This window comes from Suricata suricatta, chromosome X, assembly GCF_006229205.1.
Source record: "Suricata suricatta isolate VVHF042 chromosome X, meerkat_22Aug2017_6uvM2_HiC, whole genome shotgun sequence".
Taxonomy (NCBI): domain Eukaryota; kingdom Metazoa; phylum Chordata; class Mammalia; order Carnivora; family Herpestidae; genus Suricata; species Suricata suricatta.
This window is the reverse complement of record NC_043717.1, coordinates 13,342,949-13,361,218: the sequence shown is the minus strand read 5'-3', so window position 1 is coordinate 13,361,218 and position 18,270 is coordinate 13,342,949. Positions and strand designations below refer to the sequence as shown.

The window sequence follows — 18,270 nt, the reverse complement described above, 5'->3', positions numbered from 1 at the left end:
AGAACACTCATGCTGTATTTTGTGTGAGTTAGAAATAATCTGTGTTAGAATTTGGAGTTAACTAGTTACTGCAGCATAGCCTACCCTAAGTTGATAAATTCAGGGGCTCAGAACATTCGATACTAAAAAGTAAGGCAATTCTAGAAGAAGACTTGAGGAGTTGTAGGGGCAGATATCAGTGTTTATGTGTATTAGTTAACAATATGCATTTGTCCCTACTTCTTTAAAACTATGTATTATAAATAATTACAATTTCGAAAAAACATATCAGCAAAATCATCAAGTCCTTCAACAGTGCTTAGTTCTGCAGAGTCTCCCTGAGGCTCTAGCATCTCAGACACCTAAGAGTCTAGGTAGTTAGCTATAAGGCAGTACACACCATACTTCCCCATAGTCTGATTCTCATAATGCTGATCAGTACATTCTTTTTCAAGGCAGGAGCCAGAAGAGATTTTTTATTTTGGTTGCTTTTCATAGAAGTTGAAGAAGGAGATTAAGGGACTCATTCAGCCATATGTGGATAATAAACTAAGTCAACGGAGTGGCAGATATTAGAGGGAGGCCAAACATCCAGATGTTTAATCCTTCCCATTAATTAGAATAAAAATCCTGTGGAATGTGAAGGGTTGGAGGTCACAGGGTTAAATTAATCCATGGTTTTTCTTAGACTGCTTAAGAGAATTTGAAGTTGTTGCCTTTAAAAATGCAAAACTACATTGCACTATTTACATATTTTATTTGGGAAGTGGCAGATTTTAATTTTAACTGCACACTACCTTCTCAATTGTTCCCTGAACAGAGTAGAAACTTAGGGAAAATTACATGGAGAAAAAAATGACAATAAAACTGGGGGCTGAAATGAGTTTAAAGTTCAAACAAAGTGCATTCCATAGCTGGCACATTCTATAATCCATGCACATTTGACCAAGAAAACTATATATGGTCTATTATAGTGTTTTTGACTGTCTGAATAGACAGACACAAAGCAAGGAAAATTCCTACTAGAAGAAAAAATGGGTAGGCTTATGATATGCACAATGAGATAGCTCCAGGGTTTCAAGAATTTCTTTCCATTTAATATAAAATTCTTTAAGAAAAAAAAGGAAGAACTGGTTTTATTCTTTGCTTTTTTCGATTTTGTTCTTTGGAATAGCACCTGCCTTTTACTTAAATCATGTGAAGGAATGTTGAATGACAAATGACAGATAAACTTAAATCTTCAGCTACAGGAAAAAAATGCCTGAAACCAAGGATATTCTTTCTCCTTTTTGGTGGTCAAGTTCCTCCGTGTGCAAATTCATAAATTGATGTACTGTACTTTGAGCTGAGGACATATTCTTGGAAAACCTACCTCATCACTTTAGAGAACTCTTTCTTTAGTGTACATTTTTTTTTGACATTTGCTTTCTGTTTCCATTAGGCTCTTCGTGCTCTGTCACCATATATTTTATTAGTCAAGATGGAATAGTCTGTGCTTCAGTGACAAAACTGCCCTTCTCTTTTTATCAGGAGATGTTCTTCTTAACCAATCCTGCTTTCACCTTCAGAATGATTGTTTTTTTTTTTTTTTTTTTCCCCTCCTGTGGGCTTCAAGGTCTTATTTTGGACAGTAAAATCTGAGCATCCTTTCTCTGCATTCTGCCTGCAATAATCCTCAAGGCTACAGTATAGATGCCCCCGACTGTCCAGACCACAGTCACCTACAAGGAAATGCAGAAAAGAAAAACTCCAAGGTGAAAAATTTCAGCAACTATTTCTATACCATGCTGTTTGACTTCTTGGTGTTCATTTATAATTTTGTGACAGGCTCCTGAGTGCATAGGACCCAGGCTCAGCTTTTGCCTCACTGGGCATGTGAGCAGTATATGAGCATATGTGCAGGCCTGGATATATTTTTTTAAGATTTTTACTAGTTGTTCCTTTTCTGATCAAGGGCTTATTCATAGGAAGCTAAAAAATACTTTAAGACAATAGGAGACACTTTATTCCAAAGTTTGGCAACATTCACCTGCATATTAATTGTGGCACTTTTTTTTTATAACTATGGAAACGTTGGATTTTTAAAATAATGTGAACAGTTTATATATAGGCAAGAAACTCATATTGTCTTTATACAGATCTACTGGGAAATCACTGCTTTATTAATTAGCTGATAAGGCACTGTGAAAATCCTGATGATGTGAACACATGATGGGGAAGCTATGTTGGAACAGGGAAGGACTAGCAGAGGAATCCGAACATTCTTGATTCTAGAAAGTTCCAGTTGTCTTTGGAGGAAAGGAAAATGATGGAATATGGATCCTGTCAGACCATGAAGACCCCATTTAACAGGCTAGTTGATACTTTCTTCCCAGAAAGTGCAGTAGTACTTCAGTAATCATAGTAATATGTTAACTGGCAATTGTTCTTGGATCAAGTTTCCTTTTATAAATGTTTCCTTGGCTACTGGTGATGCAGGAAGGTACCCAGATTCCTTTCTCAAGGCTATGTCTCAGTTTGGTACGAGGAGAAGATGAATAGGAGAAGAATGGGGAGAGTATATACATCTTATTTTTCCATTTATCTATCAGTAGACACTTAGGTTGCTTCCATATCTTGGAATTTGTAAATAACGCTGTGATAAATGTAGGGTGCATGTATCTTTTTAAATTAATGTTTTCATTGGGGGGTGGGGGCTACCCAGAAGTGACATTACTGGATTATATGGTACTTCTCTTTTTAGTTTTGTGAGGAACTTCCAAAATGTTTTCCACAGTGGTTGCACCAATTTACATTCTCATCAGCAGTGCACAGGGTTGCTTTTTTTCCACGTCCTCGCTAACATTTGTTATTTCTTGTCTTTTTGATACTAGCCATTGTGACTGATAGGAGGTTCAGTTTCAGTTTGCATTTCTTTGATGATTAGTGATGTTAAGCATCTTGTGTCTGTTGGCTATTTGCAGATGACATGCTACTATATATAGAAAATCTTAAAGACTTTGCCAAAAAACTATTAGAACTAATGTTTTAAAAAATATTTATTTTGGGGAGAGTACAAGTGGGAGGGGGGCAGAGAGAGAGGGAGACAGAGGATCCGAAGTGGGCTCTGCGATGACGGGCTGACTGCAGCAAGCCTGGTGTGGGGCTTGAGCCCATGAACTATGAGATTAGGACATTAGCTAAAGTCAGATGTTCACCTGAGTGAGTCACCCAGGTGCCCCTAGAAATAATAAATAAATTCAGTAAAGTAGGAAGATACAAAATCAAGATATAAAAATTTGTTGCATTTCTATACACCACTAAGGAAATAGAAGAAAGGAAACTTAAGAAAACAAACTCACTTATAGTTGTATCAAAAAGAATAAAATACATAAAAATAAATTTTACCAAAGAGTTGAAAGACATATACTCTGAAAACTGTAAGACACCGATGGAAGAAATTGAAGATGACACAAACAAATAAAAAAGATACACTACGCTCATAGGTTGGAAGAATTCATATTGTTAAAATGTGCGTACTACATAGAGAAATCTACAGATTCAGTGCAATCTCTAGCAAAACACCAGTAGTATTTTTCACAGAACCAGAACAAAAAATCCTAAATTTGTATAGAACCACAAAAGACCACAAATTGCCTACGCTTCTTGAGAAAGAACAAAGCTGGAGGTATCACAATCTCAGATTTCAAGATATGCTACAAAGGTATAGTAATCAAAGTAGTATGGTGTTACAGAAAAACAGACACATAGATGCACGGAACAGCATTGAGACCCGTAGATAAAGCCACATTTACATGGCTCATTGGTCTATGACAGGAGGCCAGACTGTACAGGGGGTGAAAACACTGTCTTCAGTAAACGGTGTTGGGAAAACTGGACATGCAAAAGAAAAAACTGTATCATTTTAAAATATAATACACAAAAATAAAGTCAAAATGGGTTGAAGATCTAAATGTAAGACCTAAAACTATAAAACTCCTAAAAGAAAACATAGATAGTGATTTTAGCAATATTTTTCTGCATGTCTCCTCAGGCAAGGGGAAACATAAGCAAAAATAAACAGTTGGGGCTACATTAAGCCAAAAAGTTTTTACAGTGAAGGAAATCATCAACAAAACAAAAAAAGACAACCTACTGAATGGGGGGAAATATTTGCAAATGATATGTCTTAATAAGGGGTTTCCATCTAAATATGTAAAGAACTCATACAACTCAACACCAAAAATGTAATATAATTAAAAATGGGCAGAGGACATGAATAGACATTTTTACATTAATTTTAATTTGAAAAATATTGCATTAAAATATTTATTTTAATTACCATGTTTTTTGACATCTCTTTTAATTTTCCGCCTGAAGTGAGTGCCTCTTGCCTCCCCCTTGTCCCTAGCAGAAGAGGGGATTATCAACAGGTGAGAGAAGAGAAAGAAGAGGACCATAGACTGCTCAGGGAGCCAGGATGACTGAGGACTATGAGTGAGAAACTTCACAAGTTCGCTCAACTCCTAAACAGAATTGCTTAGTGCTTCTTCATTACACTGCAGTGTAGAAACACACATTCCCTGAAGGGCTGCTGCAACCACATGTGTCACAGGTGGCTTATAGCTGAAGAGGAGGAGGACACAGTACTATCCAGTGTGGGAGCCACCAGCCACTTGTGGCTTTTGAGCACCTGAAACTTGGTCAATCCAAAGTGCAATGCACTGTAAGTGTAAAGCTGATAATGGATTTCAAAGAGGTGGTATGAGATAAAGGCAGGCCATATATTTTACTCAGAATTTGTTTATATTTGTTATCTATTGAAATATTTTGGATGCATTAGTTTGAATAAAATATATTATTAAAATGAATTTCACTGGTTTCTTTTGTCCTTTTTAAAAACGTAATGACAAGGAAACTTAAAATTACATGTGTGTCTTGTGTTTGTGGCTCAGAGTGTATTTTTATGGGATAGCCTTGCTGTATGGGATGTATACTTGACCTCATGTAGGAGCCCTGATCCCAGAGCCCCCAGGGAATTTCATCACCCGTTGAGGCTCTTTGTCCAATGTGTGCTGACTGAGTGGTTAGCATGTAACCTGTGGCAAGAGGTTCCAGCCTGGCAGACATAGGTCAGAACTGGCGGGGCGGGAGGGATGGGACCTGGCACTGTGGCAGTGGGGGAGCATGCTGGAGGGTGACAGGGGAAGAAGTACACTGGAGATCCTTTTTGACCTGGCACCTCTGAACACCTTTCTTATATTTGGAGAATGCCCCACAATGGGAGAATGATTCTCACTTTCCCAACCTCCTTTGCATGTAGAGATCAGAGCTCAGCCAGTCAAACACACAGATGTTAGCATCTGACCTGGAAAGCAGCCTTTGTTACTATATGGAATCCGTGAGGGTGAAGGTGGCAGCACCAACTTCCAGCAGCAGTAAGAAACAAAGGGTCATCATTAATGGAGGGGTGGTACCAGTTATTGTGATGATGCCCACTAGGTGGCAGGGGTATGTCTATACCAGACCAGTTCTTGGTGAAATTTGTGGCATTCTTCTTCACTGCATAGTCTTAAACTGGTTTTCTGGACTTCCAAAGATTTTCTATATTCTTCAATTTTTTTTCTAGCTAGATTGGATTCTGTCATCTGCAACTAAAATCCTGACTGACATATAGGGTTTTTCTTTTTAACCCTTGCTGTATAGTGGTTCCCCCAAACCCAGTGCTTCAAACAGCCAATGACAGAGAGACAGAGAGCAAGCAGCGGAGGGACAGAGGGTGGAAGACACAGAATCCGAAGCAGGCTCCAGTCTCTGAGCTGTCAGCACAGAGCCTGATGTGGGGCTTGAACTCATGAACCATAAGATCATGACCAGAGCCAAAGTCAGATGCTTAACTGACTGACCCACCCAGGCACCTCATGACTCACTCTTTTTTCAGCACTGTCATAGCAGCTGAAGGGATTTAGAAAAATAAGAGCCTTGGTTGCCTTATTCCAATAACTCACATAGATGATATATGGTGATTAGCATCCTGGTGCCATGGTCTTCCTGAGGGCAGAGGAGAACAGGTTCTAATTCCTCTCCTACTTAGAGCTACCATTTAACTCTTCAATTCTAGAACATAATTAGGTGCCTTCTTTCTTCCTGGTATCTGATCTCAAATCAATTTTGATACCTAGGCTATTCTGGGGACACTCACACTCACAAAATCCCCCTTAACATCATAGCCTCTAAGTAAACTTACCAGTCTATTTCTTGCCCTCAGGAATTAAAATGATGGAGAGCATGTTCCTTGTAAAAAGGAGGTCATATTTTCAAATCAAACCCCTACAATTTTGCAAACATCAACTCTAGTATTTGGGTTCCCCAAAAGTAGACTGAGATGAGGATTTAGGTGCATGTGGTTGATTTGGAATATGATCCCAGGAAGCTGAAGGGAGGGAGCAAGGAAAAGAGGGTGCATTGATGAAACAGGTTACTGCTGTGCTCAGACCTGTTGAGGATTCCCTGAAAGATTGTGTAGAACATAATGCAGAGGGGTGAGGAAGCTGAAGTATTTATCTACCAATTCCCAGCCATCATTGTTTGAGAGTTTCTCCTAGGGCTGTTAGTTCCCAGCACTTCTGGTTTGCCCTGTATGGACAGAGAATGCTTCTGTGGCCTTATAAAGTCTTCAGGCAGAGAGACCCAAGTGCTTGAGGTTAGAATCTGCCAGTGGGTAGAATCTGTCCACCAAAGCTGTGGGTGACCTTAAGGTTGGCCAAAGGAATATTGGGAGGGCACTAACAGCTACGTTGGTTGGCTATACTCAGTTAATAAAATTACCCCCATGAATTCATTCTTGCATCCAGTATGTTCTCAGCCTGCATTTTGGCATGGTGATATAACAGTGAATAAACAGATGCAAAGCCCTCCCTCTACAGGTAATTCTAGTGACTATCCTCAGGAGTATTAAATTCTACCAATCACAAATGCTTATTAGATTTTCGATGACATATGCATTTAATATTATTATATCTTTGACATTGTAATAGTTGAATAAAATATAACACTCTTTTTATTTCTTAGTTTCCGAAACACAGTTTCCGAGAATGTTAGAGCTTGAGATGTTCCCAAAGATAACTAAGGCATGGAAAGGTGAACTAACTTTCCCAAAGACAAAAAGCAGGAGTCAGACCCCAGGCTTCTTTGTATATTTACACGATGGCACCACATTGACTGGCTAGTTTTGTTTTTAGAGATTTTAAATTTAAGCAATCTCCACATCTAATGCAGAGCTTGAACCCACAACCTTGAGACCAAGAGTCACATGCTCCACTGACTAAGCCAGCCGGGTGCCCCAAGAATTGTTGTTTTTTTTTAAGCAAAAGCCAAAAAGTGTTTTGAGTGCAACTTTATACGGAGGGGTAGGAATGTAAATTGGTGCAAAGTTTTTGTAGAACAATTGGCAATAAGCATTAAGAGCTTTGGAAGTAAACATTCACATTGACGTTGTAATTCTGCTTTTAGAGATTTATTTTAAGAAAAAAACTGGAAAGTTACAGAATACTTATATGCAAGACATACTAATTTAGTCAAAGACATGTTTTTAAAGAATATTTGATGATTGGGAAAATACAATATTTAGTGAAGAGATAAGGATGTACAAGTTCATATACTGGAAGGTCCCATTTTCCTGAAAGATCCATAAGAAGGAAATAGAGCAAGACGCCAGTTATATCTGGGTGGTGGGACTGCATGAGATACTTGTTCTTTCTTATCTACTTGTATTTTCTACAGGGGACATGTGTTACTTTTATATTCCGAGAAAAAAAGTCTAAAAATTCTCTTGTGTAATTTTTTTACTTCTAGGCATTTTGTGTGCTGGGGAAGTATTAAGATATTTATGTGTGCTTTAGTCTTGAAAAAAAATCACACTGTTTCAAACAAGGCTGTGAATATTCAGAGGCCTTGAAGCCATTGTGACTGAGGAGAAGGTACATTTTGAAATGCCTTCCCTCATGGTCCTCCTCTGGGCTCTGAGTCTTTATCTCCCTCCACCGGAGCACTTCCCTTGTCCCCATGGACATGGGTCCCTTGTCTGTATCCTGCTTACATATTCCTGCTTTGTGGCTTTAATTCCTTTGTTTCCTTCCTCTCCCTCAGCTCCTCCTCCATTGTGCTTCCTTCGGTTCTTCTTGTAGAAGCAGAATCCCATCATGCGGCTGCTGCTGTTCAGCCTTTCTCCTCACTTTCAGCAGCAATGTCTGATGGGGCCTTCATCTCCTCTTACCTGCTGTGTCTGGCTTTAAGAACTGCCTTTGGGATTAGACGCTTACTCTGAAAATGAAAGAAAATAAGTCACCTATTAAATATATCACCTTTGGACTTTCCAGAGACCCCAACTTTGCCAAACACCATGGGAGCCTGTGCCCCCCATGGCAACACTTCCTGAAATGCATTCTCTCTTCCAAAGCAACTGAAGAACACAAACCCCCTGCACTCTCCCAAACAAGGCTGCTGTTTTTATCTCCCAGGTTGCTACCATGTGAGAATGTTGTGGTGTGAGAAAATAGCAGCCCCGAAAATGCAGATTGCACTTGCTTTCCATCAGCTCTGAAGGGGCCATTAATCATTCTCCATCCTCCACTGTCTTTATTACACAGAAACTGTTCTTGTCATTTCTGAGAAGTATCTGTGGGTGGTGACTAACCTTTGGCATTGTCCATGTGGTCTGACAGGAATGATCTAGAGTCTCCTAGCATCCGCCTGGAGAGTTCAAGGGCATCAGAGGAGGCCCCGTGGCAAGATGTAGCCAAGCAGAAGGAATTGAAGATGTTGGGATGGGAGCAGCCTAATGCTGGCTCCCTTAGGGCTGGCAGCGATATGTTCTTGCTTCTTTGCTTCATGAAACTCTGAAAGGATTTGCTTATTGTGTCCCTGGCTCAGCTGAGTAAAGAACGCTGTCTAGGCAACATTCATTAGAAAACATCTGCTCACAGGAATACATCAAGTATCATTCTCTCTTTTTTTTAAGTTTATTTTATTTTGAGAGAGAGAGTGCAGGTGGAGGAGGGACAGAAAGAGACAGAGACAATCTTCAGAATGGCTCTTGTGCTGTCAGTACAGACCCTGACACAGGGCTCAGTCTCATGAACCATGAGGTCATGACCTGAGCCTAAATCAAGAGTCAGACACTTAACCAACTGAACCACCTAAGTTCCCCATCAAGTATCATTCTTTTTCAAAGACGCTTACTACTTATCTTGGTGCTACTATAGTTCAGGTCCAGGAGGGATACCATGTTGTATCTGTTGGAGTTCAGTGCCAGGGACAGAAGCCCCTTTAGGTGTTTAAACAGCAAGGTCTTGAATTCAGAGAATCAGGTGCTTACCATCTTGTTGGAAGGGTTGAACAAACAGGAATGATTGTCAACATCACAGAACTGACTAGCTTGAAGAAATCCTATCTCTGTCACAATTTGGAAGGTGGAGAAGCTGAATCTGCCGCTGGAGTACACCCTCTGTGGGCGAGAGTCACCCTCAATGTACCTTTTAACACCCCCAAAGGGATGTATTAAACATTGGAAAATCCACAAACATTTCACATCTCTGCTCAAGGCAGAAGAGCAACAAGAAGATGGTCTTTACCTCATGTATACCTCCACACTGATGAATGCTGTTCAGGTACAGAAGCCTGGCTGCAAGGGCGTCTGAGAAATACAGTATTTAGTATTTAGATTTATTAATACAGTAAGACATGATGGAAGAAGTAGGAATGAATGTTGAGAACCAATAGACCATATCCAACACACACACCTTATAAAATGGCACTGACCTTAGAGCATGCTCAGGGCCTATTTGGGTTTGGCTGAGTTTCAACAGAGTCTGAGGCAAAAGAAAATGGGTAAAACACAAGATATGGTAGAGCCTCTTCAGTGAAGAGAGAATTCATCACAGAATTATCCCTGCTTTGATTTTTAGCAACATGTAGGACATAAGGAGACTCTACCCCTGCTGGGGAAGTGGCTTGGCTTTTGGAATATGGGGATTGCTGATACTCCGCATTGGTAAGTGCAGACAGCATAATTATGTAGGATTTCAATTAAATGAGAGGTGGAATGAATTAGAAACAAAGATATGGTCCTTGAAAAGAGCTGGTGGGGGGTCAGGTCTCTGGCATGACTGACATTCCTGGCATGAAAAGACCTGTGGTTTAGTGAAAGGCACAGCAAGAATCCCCAAGTCCTGAAAAGACCAAGCAGAATGAGGCCAGGTTGGATGGAATTTTTGGGCCCAAGGAAACAACTGGGGGACTGTGGGAGATTGGCTTGTTAGCCCTAATTCTGTATCCTTCCTTGTATCAAATGCCCCTGGCCTTGTAACTTTGTTTCTTCTCTTATAAAAAGGCAAGGTGGACTTTCCTACCCCTTGATTTTTGGTTTGGCCTTGAGACTTATTTTGAACAATGGAATGGGGGAAGAAGTAGCTCAAGCCCAATTTTGAGCCAAAGCCTTAAAAGGCCTCACCTGTTTGTATTTTCCCTCTCTTGTGCTTTTGCCATTTTCATAAGAGCTTCCCCTGGGTAGCACTGCTTATTCTGACCAGGCCTGAGGATTAACCCGTGTCAAAGGGACTGGAATGGAGCCCATTGCAAGGAACCAATCCTAGCTAGATCTTATACAGCTTGAAAGAGGGCCTCCTAGCTGTCCTCAAGCTAATTTATCTGAGCTCCAGACAACCTAATGATGTGTGAGAAATGAATGTTTATTGTGAACCCTGAAACTTTTGTGATTGTTCTTATGTAGCAATAGCTGACTGATATACAGAGACGGCCACTGAATACCCAGGGAGATATTATTTTCCAGGTGTTTCAGTGAAGAGTACCAAGTGAACATCTACAAATTCCAGACTAGTGTCCGCAAGTTCTCAGGATGGTGGAATAACCCAGTGTGTCTTGGTGATGTTTGGAGATGGCTGAGACAGAGCCACAACAGGGCAGTGGCTGATACCAACTCATGGCTCATCTTTTCCAGGTAGGCTTCCCTGAATGGCCAACCCCACAGAGATCTTTGTATTCTCTATTCTCTCTACTGATTGCCTGTATTTCTCCTTTTGCTCTGATCATATGGCTCCACATTTAGAGTGGCCTAGTTCCAAATATTTCCAGATAAATGGATCCACCTCACTGTATTTTTATCTAACCAGATGTCTATATTTTGTCCATGTGGTTAAATGAAGGGTTTGACCAAGTATCTCACCGAATCCCCATGCATTATGTTTAAAGCAGTGGGTTTTTGAGATTCAGTCACTTCTGAACCATCTTCATGAGGTTTGTGCATTTCCATGTACAAGTAAGAGGGTTGAGGGGGTGAGAGACTATAGGCAGGCTCCACAGCCAACTGGCTGTGACTCATAAAGGACTAAACATTGAGAGAAGAGAAGAGTCTTGGAAGGAGCTGTGTGTCTGGGAGAAGGCAGAGGGCTGGGCTAGAATTAAACTGCAGGAGTGGTTGAAGAAGGCACTGAGAAGGAAGCCAGTGGAGGGCACTGCTAGGGAGCAGGAGTGGGGCCTGGAATCCGGTAGAGATGGGCAACTGTGGGGGAGGGGGCAGAGCAAATGCTGAAGATTTCCACCTTCAAGACCAGTGAAGGGCAGATGGTGGACTCAAAGCAGGACAGGTTAATATTGGACAAGTGAAGTCAATGAACCATAATTGTGTTACGCAAACTTGTCTTGTTTTCCATGAGAAGAGATGTCTGTGTACCACACTGCAGGAAGCTTTGGTCTAAATCCGTGATCTTACAAATCTGTTTTGCTTACATATCCCCTAAAAGAATTTTGAAAAACTACACACTCCTTCAGCCTTTTGAAGTTTGGTGTTTAAAATCCTTCATAAGTTTAAGTATTGTCATTCCAAAGGATGTAATAGCCAGTGTGTTGTAAATATTGACATTTAAAAATGAAACTCTTATATGGTACCTACTAGAATTGAAGTAGCATTATGACATGACAGCCACCATTATCCATTTTAAAAATATAAGACAAACTCTTTAACTGTCAGATATTTTACGTCATTTCTTCTATTCCTTGAAATTATATTTCCATTCCACTTCCCCCAGAGCATTTTATCCAGATGTAATGATTTTTTAAGCTTGATGGTGTTTTATTGATCAATGTATCAAATATCTCAGCAACAAAACATGTATACAAATTTAAAATTTGTTTTCTGTAACCATAAATGATAAATAATTATTAAATATAAGAAGTAACATTTTATTAGAAGAGTATCTCTTAATGAGATGGATGGAGTAGGGAAGGTAGGTTATGATACCTTCATTAAAGGAAACTTGGCCAACAGTGGTATCTTGAATTGTCCCTTCTCTTAGCATCTTAGAAGGTTTTACACCTTTGGGCAATGTGCCAGACTTCTATGTACTATGTGTACCAATGTGATGATTATGGTAACTGATATCACAGTAAATTGAAGATGCCCTTTGCCTATTTCCTGGGTATCCAGAAGCCCCCAGATATTTGTGTGACTCCAGGACAGGGGAGGTTGACCTGATAATGTCAAAAATTAGACTTCTTACAACCATGATGGAATGGGTACTTAGAGCCTCATTTAGTTTGATTCAAAGAATACAGGAATATGGGACATTTCTGGTACACTTGAACCCCTGACATTAAAATTCCTGCCTGCCATGTGAGAAGAGGGCAGAGAGAGCATTGGATTGGGAGATCGTTAAGGGTGAGGTCAGCTACCTGTTTTCACTGTCACTCTGCAACTGGGTGACCTGTGGCAACTGGTCATCTGTGTCTCGTTGTCCATGTGTACAGTGGGGCTGAAGTCTGCCCTATGCATCCTCCTGTGTTATTGTGAGGCTCATATGAGATCAAATGATGCTTGTGACATCGTTTTATAAACTGTGAAAAATACTTTCTTATTTTTATGTGTAAACTTTTTATTTGGAAATAATTATGGATTCACAGAAAGTTACAAAGGACCACAGGAAGGTCCTATGCATCCTACACTCTACCTCTGTCATCCCTGCTCAACTACAGCACAGTATCAAAACCAGACCTTAGTCAGATATTGCAGATTATACGTGTGTGTGGCTGTGAGTGTGTATGTGTAGCTTCATGAAATTTTATTGCATGTGTAGCTCTGTGTAATTACCATCACAATAATGATACAGAACTCTTCCATCACCACTAGGCTCTCCCGTGCTACCTCTGTAGAGCCACAAACCCCTCCATCACAATCCCTAACCCCTGGCAACCACTCTGTTCTTCATCTCTATAGTTCCATTATTTGGAGAGTGTTATGTACATCCAATCGGGATGTAGTCTTTTGAGATTGGCTTTTTACTTAGCATAATTCCCTTGAGGTCTGTCTAAGTTGTTGCCTGTATCAACATTTCATATCTCTTTACTGCTGAGTAGTAGTCCATGCATTCAATATTAACATGAATATGAGCTGCTGTGAACATTTATGTACAGATTTTTGAATAAACATAAGTTTCCATTTCTTTGGGATATGGGCAATTCTGGGTTGTATGGTGAGTGTTTCTCTATATTTACACAAAACTGCCAAGCCATTTTCCATTTGACATTTCTACCAGTAATGGATAAGAGCTCAATTTTCTCTATCCTCACCAGCAATTACTGTTTTCACTATTTTTCTTTTTCAGCATTCTGATAGATGTGCAGTGATATCTCATTGTGGTTTTAATTTACATTTCTGTAGCAGCTAATGATGTTGAACATCCTTTCATATGCACATATGTCACATGTACATTCTCTACGGTGAAAGGTCTGGTCATGTCCTTTGCTCCTTTTCTAATTGGGTTGTTTTTTAGTGTTGAACTGTGGAAGTTCTTTAAATATTCTAGATACAAATCTTTTGTTGGGTCTGACGTTTGCAAATATTTCCATCTAGTATGTAGTTTGTCTTTTTGCCCTTTTAATAATCCTTCACAGAGTAGAAGTTTTTAATCTTATAAGGTCCACTTTGTACAGTTTCTGTTTTATGGACTGTGCTTTTGTTGCCAAGTGCCTTGATCCCAAAGAGTTTCTCCTAATTTATTTCTAAGAGATTTATAGCTTTATGTTTTACATTTAAGTCCATGATCCATTTTGAGTTAATTTTTGCCGATGGTGTGAAACTTAGGTTGAGGTTCATTTTTCTTTTTCTGCCTATGGATGTCTAATTTCTCCAGCACCATGTGTTGAAATGTCTATCTTTTCTCCATTGACTTGATTTTGCACCTTTGTCAGAAACCAGTTGGCATGTTTGTGTGGCTCTGTTTCTAGGTTCTCTTTTCTGTGTCATTGATCTGGATGTCTATCCCTCTGTCAATATGCTGCTTGATTATTATGGCCATATAGAAAGACTTAATATCAGGTATGGTGATACTTCCCACTTTATTTTTTGTAAAAATTGTTTTTGCTATTCTAGGTCCTTTGCCTTTTCATATAGATTTTATAATAGTCTTATCTAGGGGCACCTGGGTGGCTCAGTCAGTTGAGCGTCTGGCTTTGGCTCAGGTCATGATCTCACGGTTCGTGGGTTCGAACCCTGCACCAGGCTCTGTGCTGACAGCTAGCTCAGAGCCTGGAGCCTGTCTTCAGATTCTGTATTTCCCTCTCTCTCTGACCCTCCCCTGCTTGCGCTGTTGCTGTCTCTCAAAAATAAATAAAACACACATACAAAAAATTCTTATCTATGTCTAACAAAAAACATTGTAGGATTTTGATAGTAAATGTACTAAACCTATAAATTTCAATTTGTGAGGAATTTATATCTTTACTATGTTTAGTATTCAAGTCTATGAGCATGGTGTTTCTCCATTTATTTAGGTCTTCTTTGATTTTTTTCATTAGCATTTTGTAATTTTCAGGATACAGATCCTCAACATGTTTTTCTAAGATTGTACGTATTTCATTTTCTTTGTAGTAAGTGTAAATGATATTGTGTTAAATTTTGGTTTCCATATGTTTAATGTTCGTTTATGTAAATGGTATGATCATTTGTGTGTGCAACCTTGTTGAATTCACTTATTAGTTCTAGGATATTTTTTGTAGACTCCTTGGAATTTTCTGTTTACACAATCATGTCGTCTGCAAACTGGGATTGTTTTTCTCTTTGTTTCAAAGCTGTATGCATCTTATTTTCTTTTCTTGCCTTTTTATGCTCACTAGGACTCCCAGCACTATTTTGAATAAGAATGGTGAAAATGGACATCCTTTTCTTATTCTTGATCTTAGAGGGAATTATGCACAATGTTAGTTGTAGATTTTTTTGTAGATGCCCTTTATCAAGTTGAAGACCTTTTCTTCTATTCCTAGTGTTTTGAGCCTTTAAAATAATCATGAATGGGAGATTTCAAGAATTTTTTCATATAGTTTATTGTCAAGTTGGTTTCCATATAACACCCAGTGCTCTTCCCCACAAGTGCCCTCCTCCATGCCCATCCCCCCATCTCCTAACCCCCCCTCCCCCTTCAGCCCTCAGTTTGTTTTCAATATTCAAGAGTCTCTCATGATTTGCCTCCCTCTCTCTCCCTAACTCTTTTTTCCCCTCCCCATGGTCCTCTGTTAAGTTTCTCCTGTTAGACCTGTGAATGAGGTCTGCCTGGGTGACTCAGTCGGTTAAGCATCCGACTTCAGCTCAGGTCATGATCTCGTGGTTCGTGGGTTTGAGCCCTGCATCGGGCTCTGTGCCTGGAGCCTGCTTCAGATTCTGTATCTCCCTCTCTCTCTGACCCTCCCCTGCTCATGCTGTCTCTCTCAAAACAAACAAACCAACATTAGACCTATGAGTGAAAACATATGGTATCTGTCCTTCTCTGCCTGACTTATTTCACTTAGCATGACACCCTCCAGTTCCATCCACATTGCTATGAATGGCCAGATTTAATTCTTTCTCATGGCCATATAGTACTCCATTGTATACATAAACCACATCTTCTTGATCCATTCACTGGTTGATGGACATTTAGGCTCTTTCCATGATTTGCCTGTTGTTGAAAGTGCTGCTGTGAACATTGAGGTACATGTGCCCCTATGCATCAGCACTTCTGTATCCCGTGGGTCAAGTACTTTTAAAATGTTAGTTATTTTCTTTCAGTATTTTTAAATGACACTTAGTTGACATCCTGGCTCTGTGTGAAGTTCTGATAAAATGAGGACACATGATTCTCCTGGTCAGCTCTGTCCCTCCTGGTGGTTAGGAGGACCCAGGTGAGGGTAGAACTTTTTGTTGGGTAGTGCTGATGAAAAGTAGAAGGGAGAGATCTTGGGGCTCTCCCAAGAGGCAGCTAATACGAAGTTACCCAACCCAAAACAGTGGTGCCGAGAGGGGTATTGCTGCTGTAACAAATTACCACAAACTTTCTGGCTTAAAACAACAAAAATGTATTCTGTTGCAGCTCTGGATGTCAGAAGTCTATAATCAAGGCATTAGCAGGGCTGTATTCCTTCTGGAGGGTTCAGGGGAGAATCTACTTCCTTGCCTTTTCCAGTTTCTAGAAGCTCCCTGCATTCCTTGGCTTGTGGTTTCTTCCGTCTTTGAAGCTCATCACTCTGGTCTCTGGCTCCATTACTGTATTTCCTTTTTTTTTTCTTTGACCTTAACTCTACTACCTGCTTCTTATAAGGACCCTTGTGATTACACTGGGCCCACCTGGATAATCCAGGATAATCTCGCTAAGATCCTTAATTTAATCACAGCTGCAGAGTCTCTTTTGCTTGTAAAGTGACATGGTCACAGGTCCAGGGATTAGGATGTGGACAGCTTTTGAGGGAGGAGGTATTGTTCAGCCTAGCACAGATGGTGACTGTGGGCATGATGAGGGATTCTAAAGAGCAGGGGTATAGAGTTAGACTGTGGTTTGAATTCCCCTTCCAGCTGTATTTTTAAAAAGTTTTATTTATCTATCTATTTATTTATTTATTTATTTATTTATTTGGGGGGGAGGGAGGGATGTAGGAGGAGCAGAGAGAGAGGGAGAGAAAGAGAATCCCAAGCAGGCTCTGTGCTGTCAGCGCAGAGCCCAGTGCATGGCTGAAACTCATAAACCACAAGATCATGACCTGAGCCAGAATCAAGAGTGGGTCACTTAACTGACTGAGCTGCCCAAGTGCTCCTCTCCCTCCAGTGTTAGAAGCTGTGTGACATCCAGTGAATTTCTTAATCTGACCAAACCTTTGTTCATCTGCAAAACTGTAACCTCTGCTGTGGTAGAGATGACAGCTGCCCATCAAAAATCTACCCACCATTTGCATCTAGGTGAGGCCCGTGTGACTGCCAATGAAATGTGAGTGGACGTGATGTGTGTCCTTTCCTGGCTGAGGTACCTGTGACGAACGGAGGTATTCTCCATGCTCTCCTGTCTCACCTGCTGGCTCCATGTTGACTCCCCAGGGACCTTGGAAGCCTAGTGATGAAGATGGTAAAGCTTCCATTGGCCTGGGTCCCTCAATAACTGCATGGAGCAGAGTCTCTCCTGTCACTGTCATAATGGACAACTGTCTGGGACTATAATACAAGCCAGAAATAAACTGTTAAACTACTGAAATTTTAGGTTTATTCATTACAGCAGCTGCATTATCTTCAGCAATACATCTACCTTGCAGGCTTTTATTAGCCCCTGGGACTGTAAAGTGAAATAATGTGTGTGAAGTCCATGTTGAGGGACTAAGGGACTCAGAGATTGGCAAGTCATGAACTTTTCTGCCTAGAGCAGTGGTTCTCAAATTTGAGCATGCACCAGAATCCTGAAAGGCTTGTTAAAACACAGATGCAAGAGGGCTTTGATTTGGGGGTGGGCCTCCTGGCACCCTGAACATCTCCTGAGGTTTGTCTCTTGCCTGTCTTTTCTGCTTGGCCGTAACCCCCATGAGGGCCGGCACTGGCTGTAATTTGTTGGCAGCTCCATCCCAGACCTGGCAAAGTATGTGACAGAGTCCCCCGAACCAGTATTGGAGGAAGGAAAAAGGAACAAGTTGGCAGTCTTCAGCAAAGAGGGCTGACTTAGAATCAGTAGGCTTTTTCAGTTAAAGGGTTTGATGATTTCCTTGTTCCTAAATAGCTCTGATTGGTTTCCTGGTTCCTTCATGATCCTGTTAAAGTAAGAAGGCACAGCAGTCAAAGTCTGTGTTGTCTGGAAAGTAGATTTTCAGTTTTCATTTTTGCTGGTGTCTCTTTGGAACAGTTCCTGGACTTGATGAAATAGTTTGCATCCCCGAAAGTATATCCATTCTCCTATCAGGCAAAAATTTATTTTGCCTTTGCATTTTTGTATTCGTTTGATCATGCTGGAGGAT

General features: G+C 40.4%; 1 pseudogene; it reads right to left on the bottom strand.

The window, feature by feature from the left end:
- The window catches only part of LOC115283335, a 62,386-nt pseudogene extending 44,923 nt beyond the window's left edge, over positions 1-17,463 (bottom strand).
- Between the last annotated feature and the right edge of the window lie 807 nt (positions 17,464-18,270).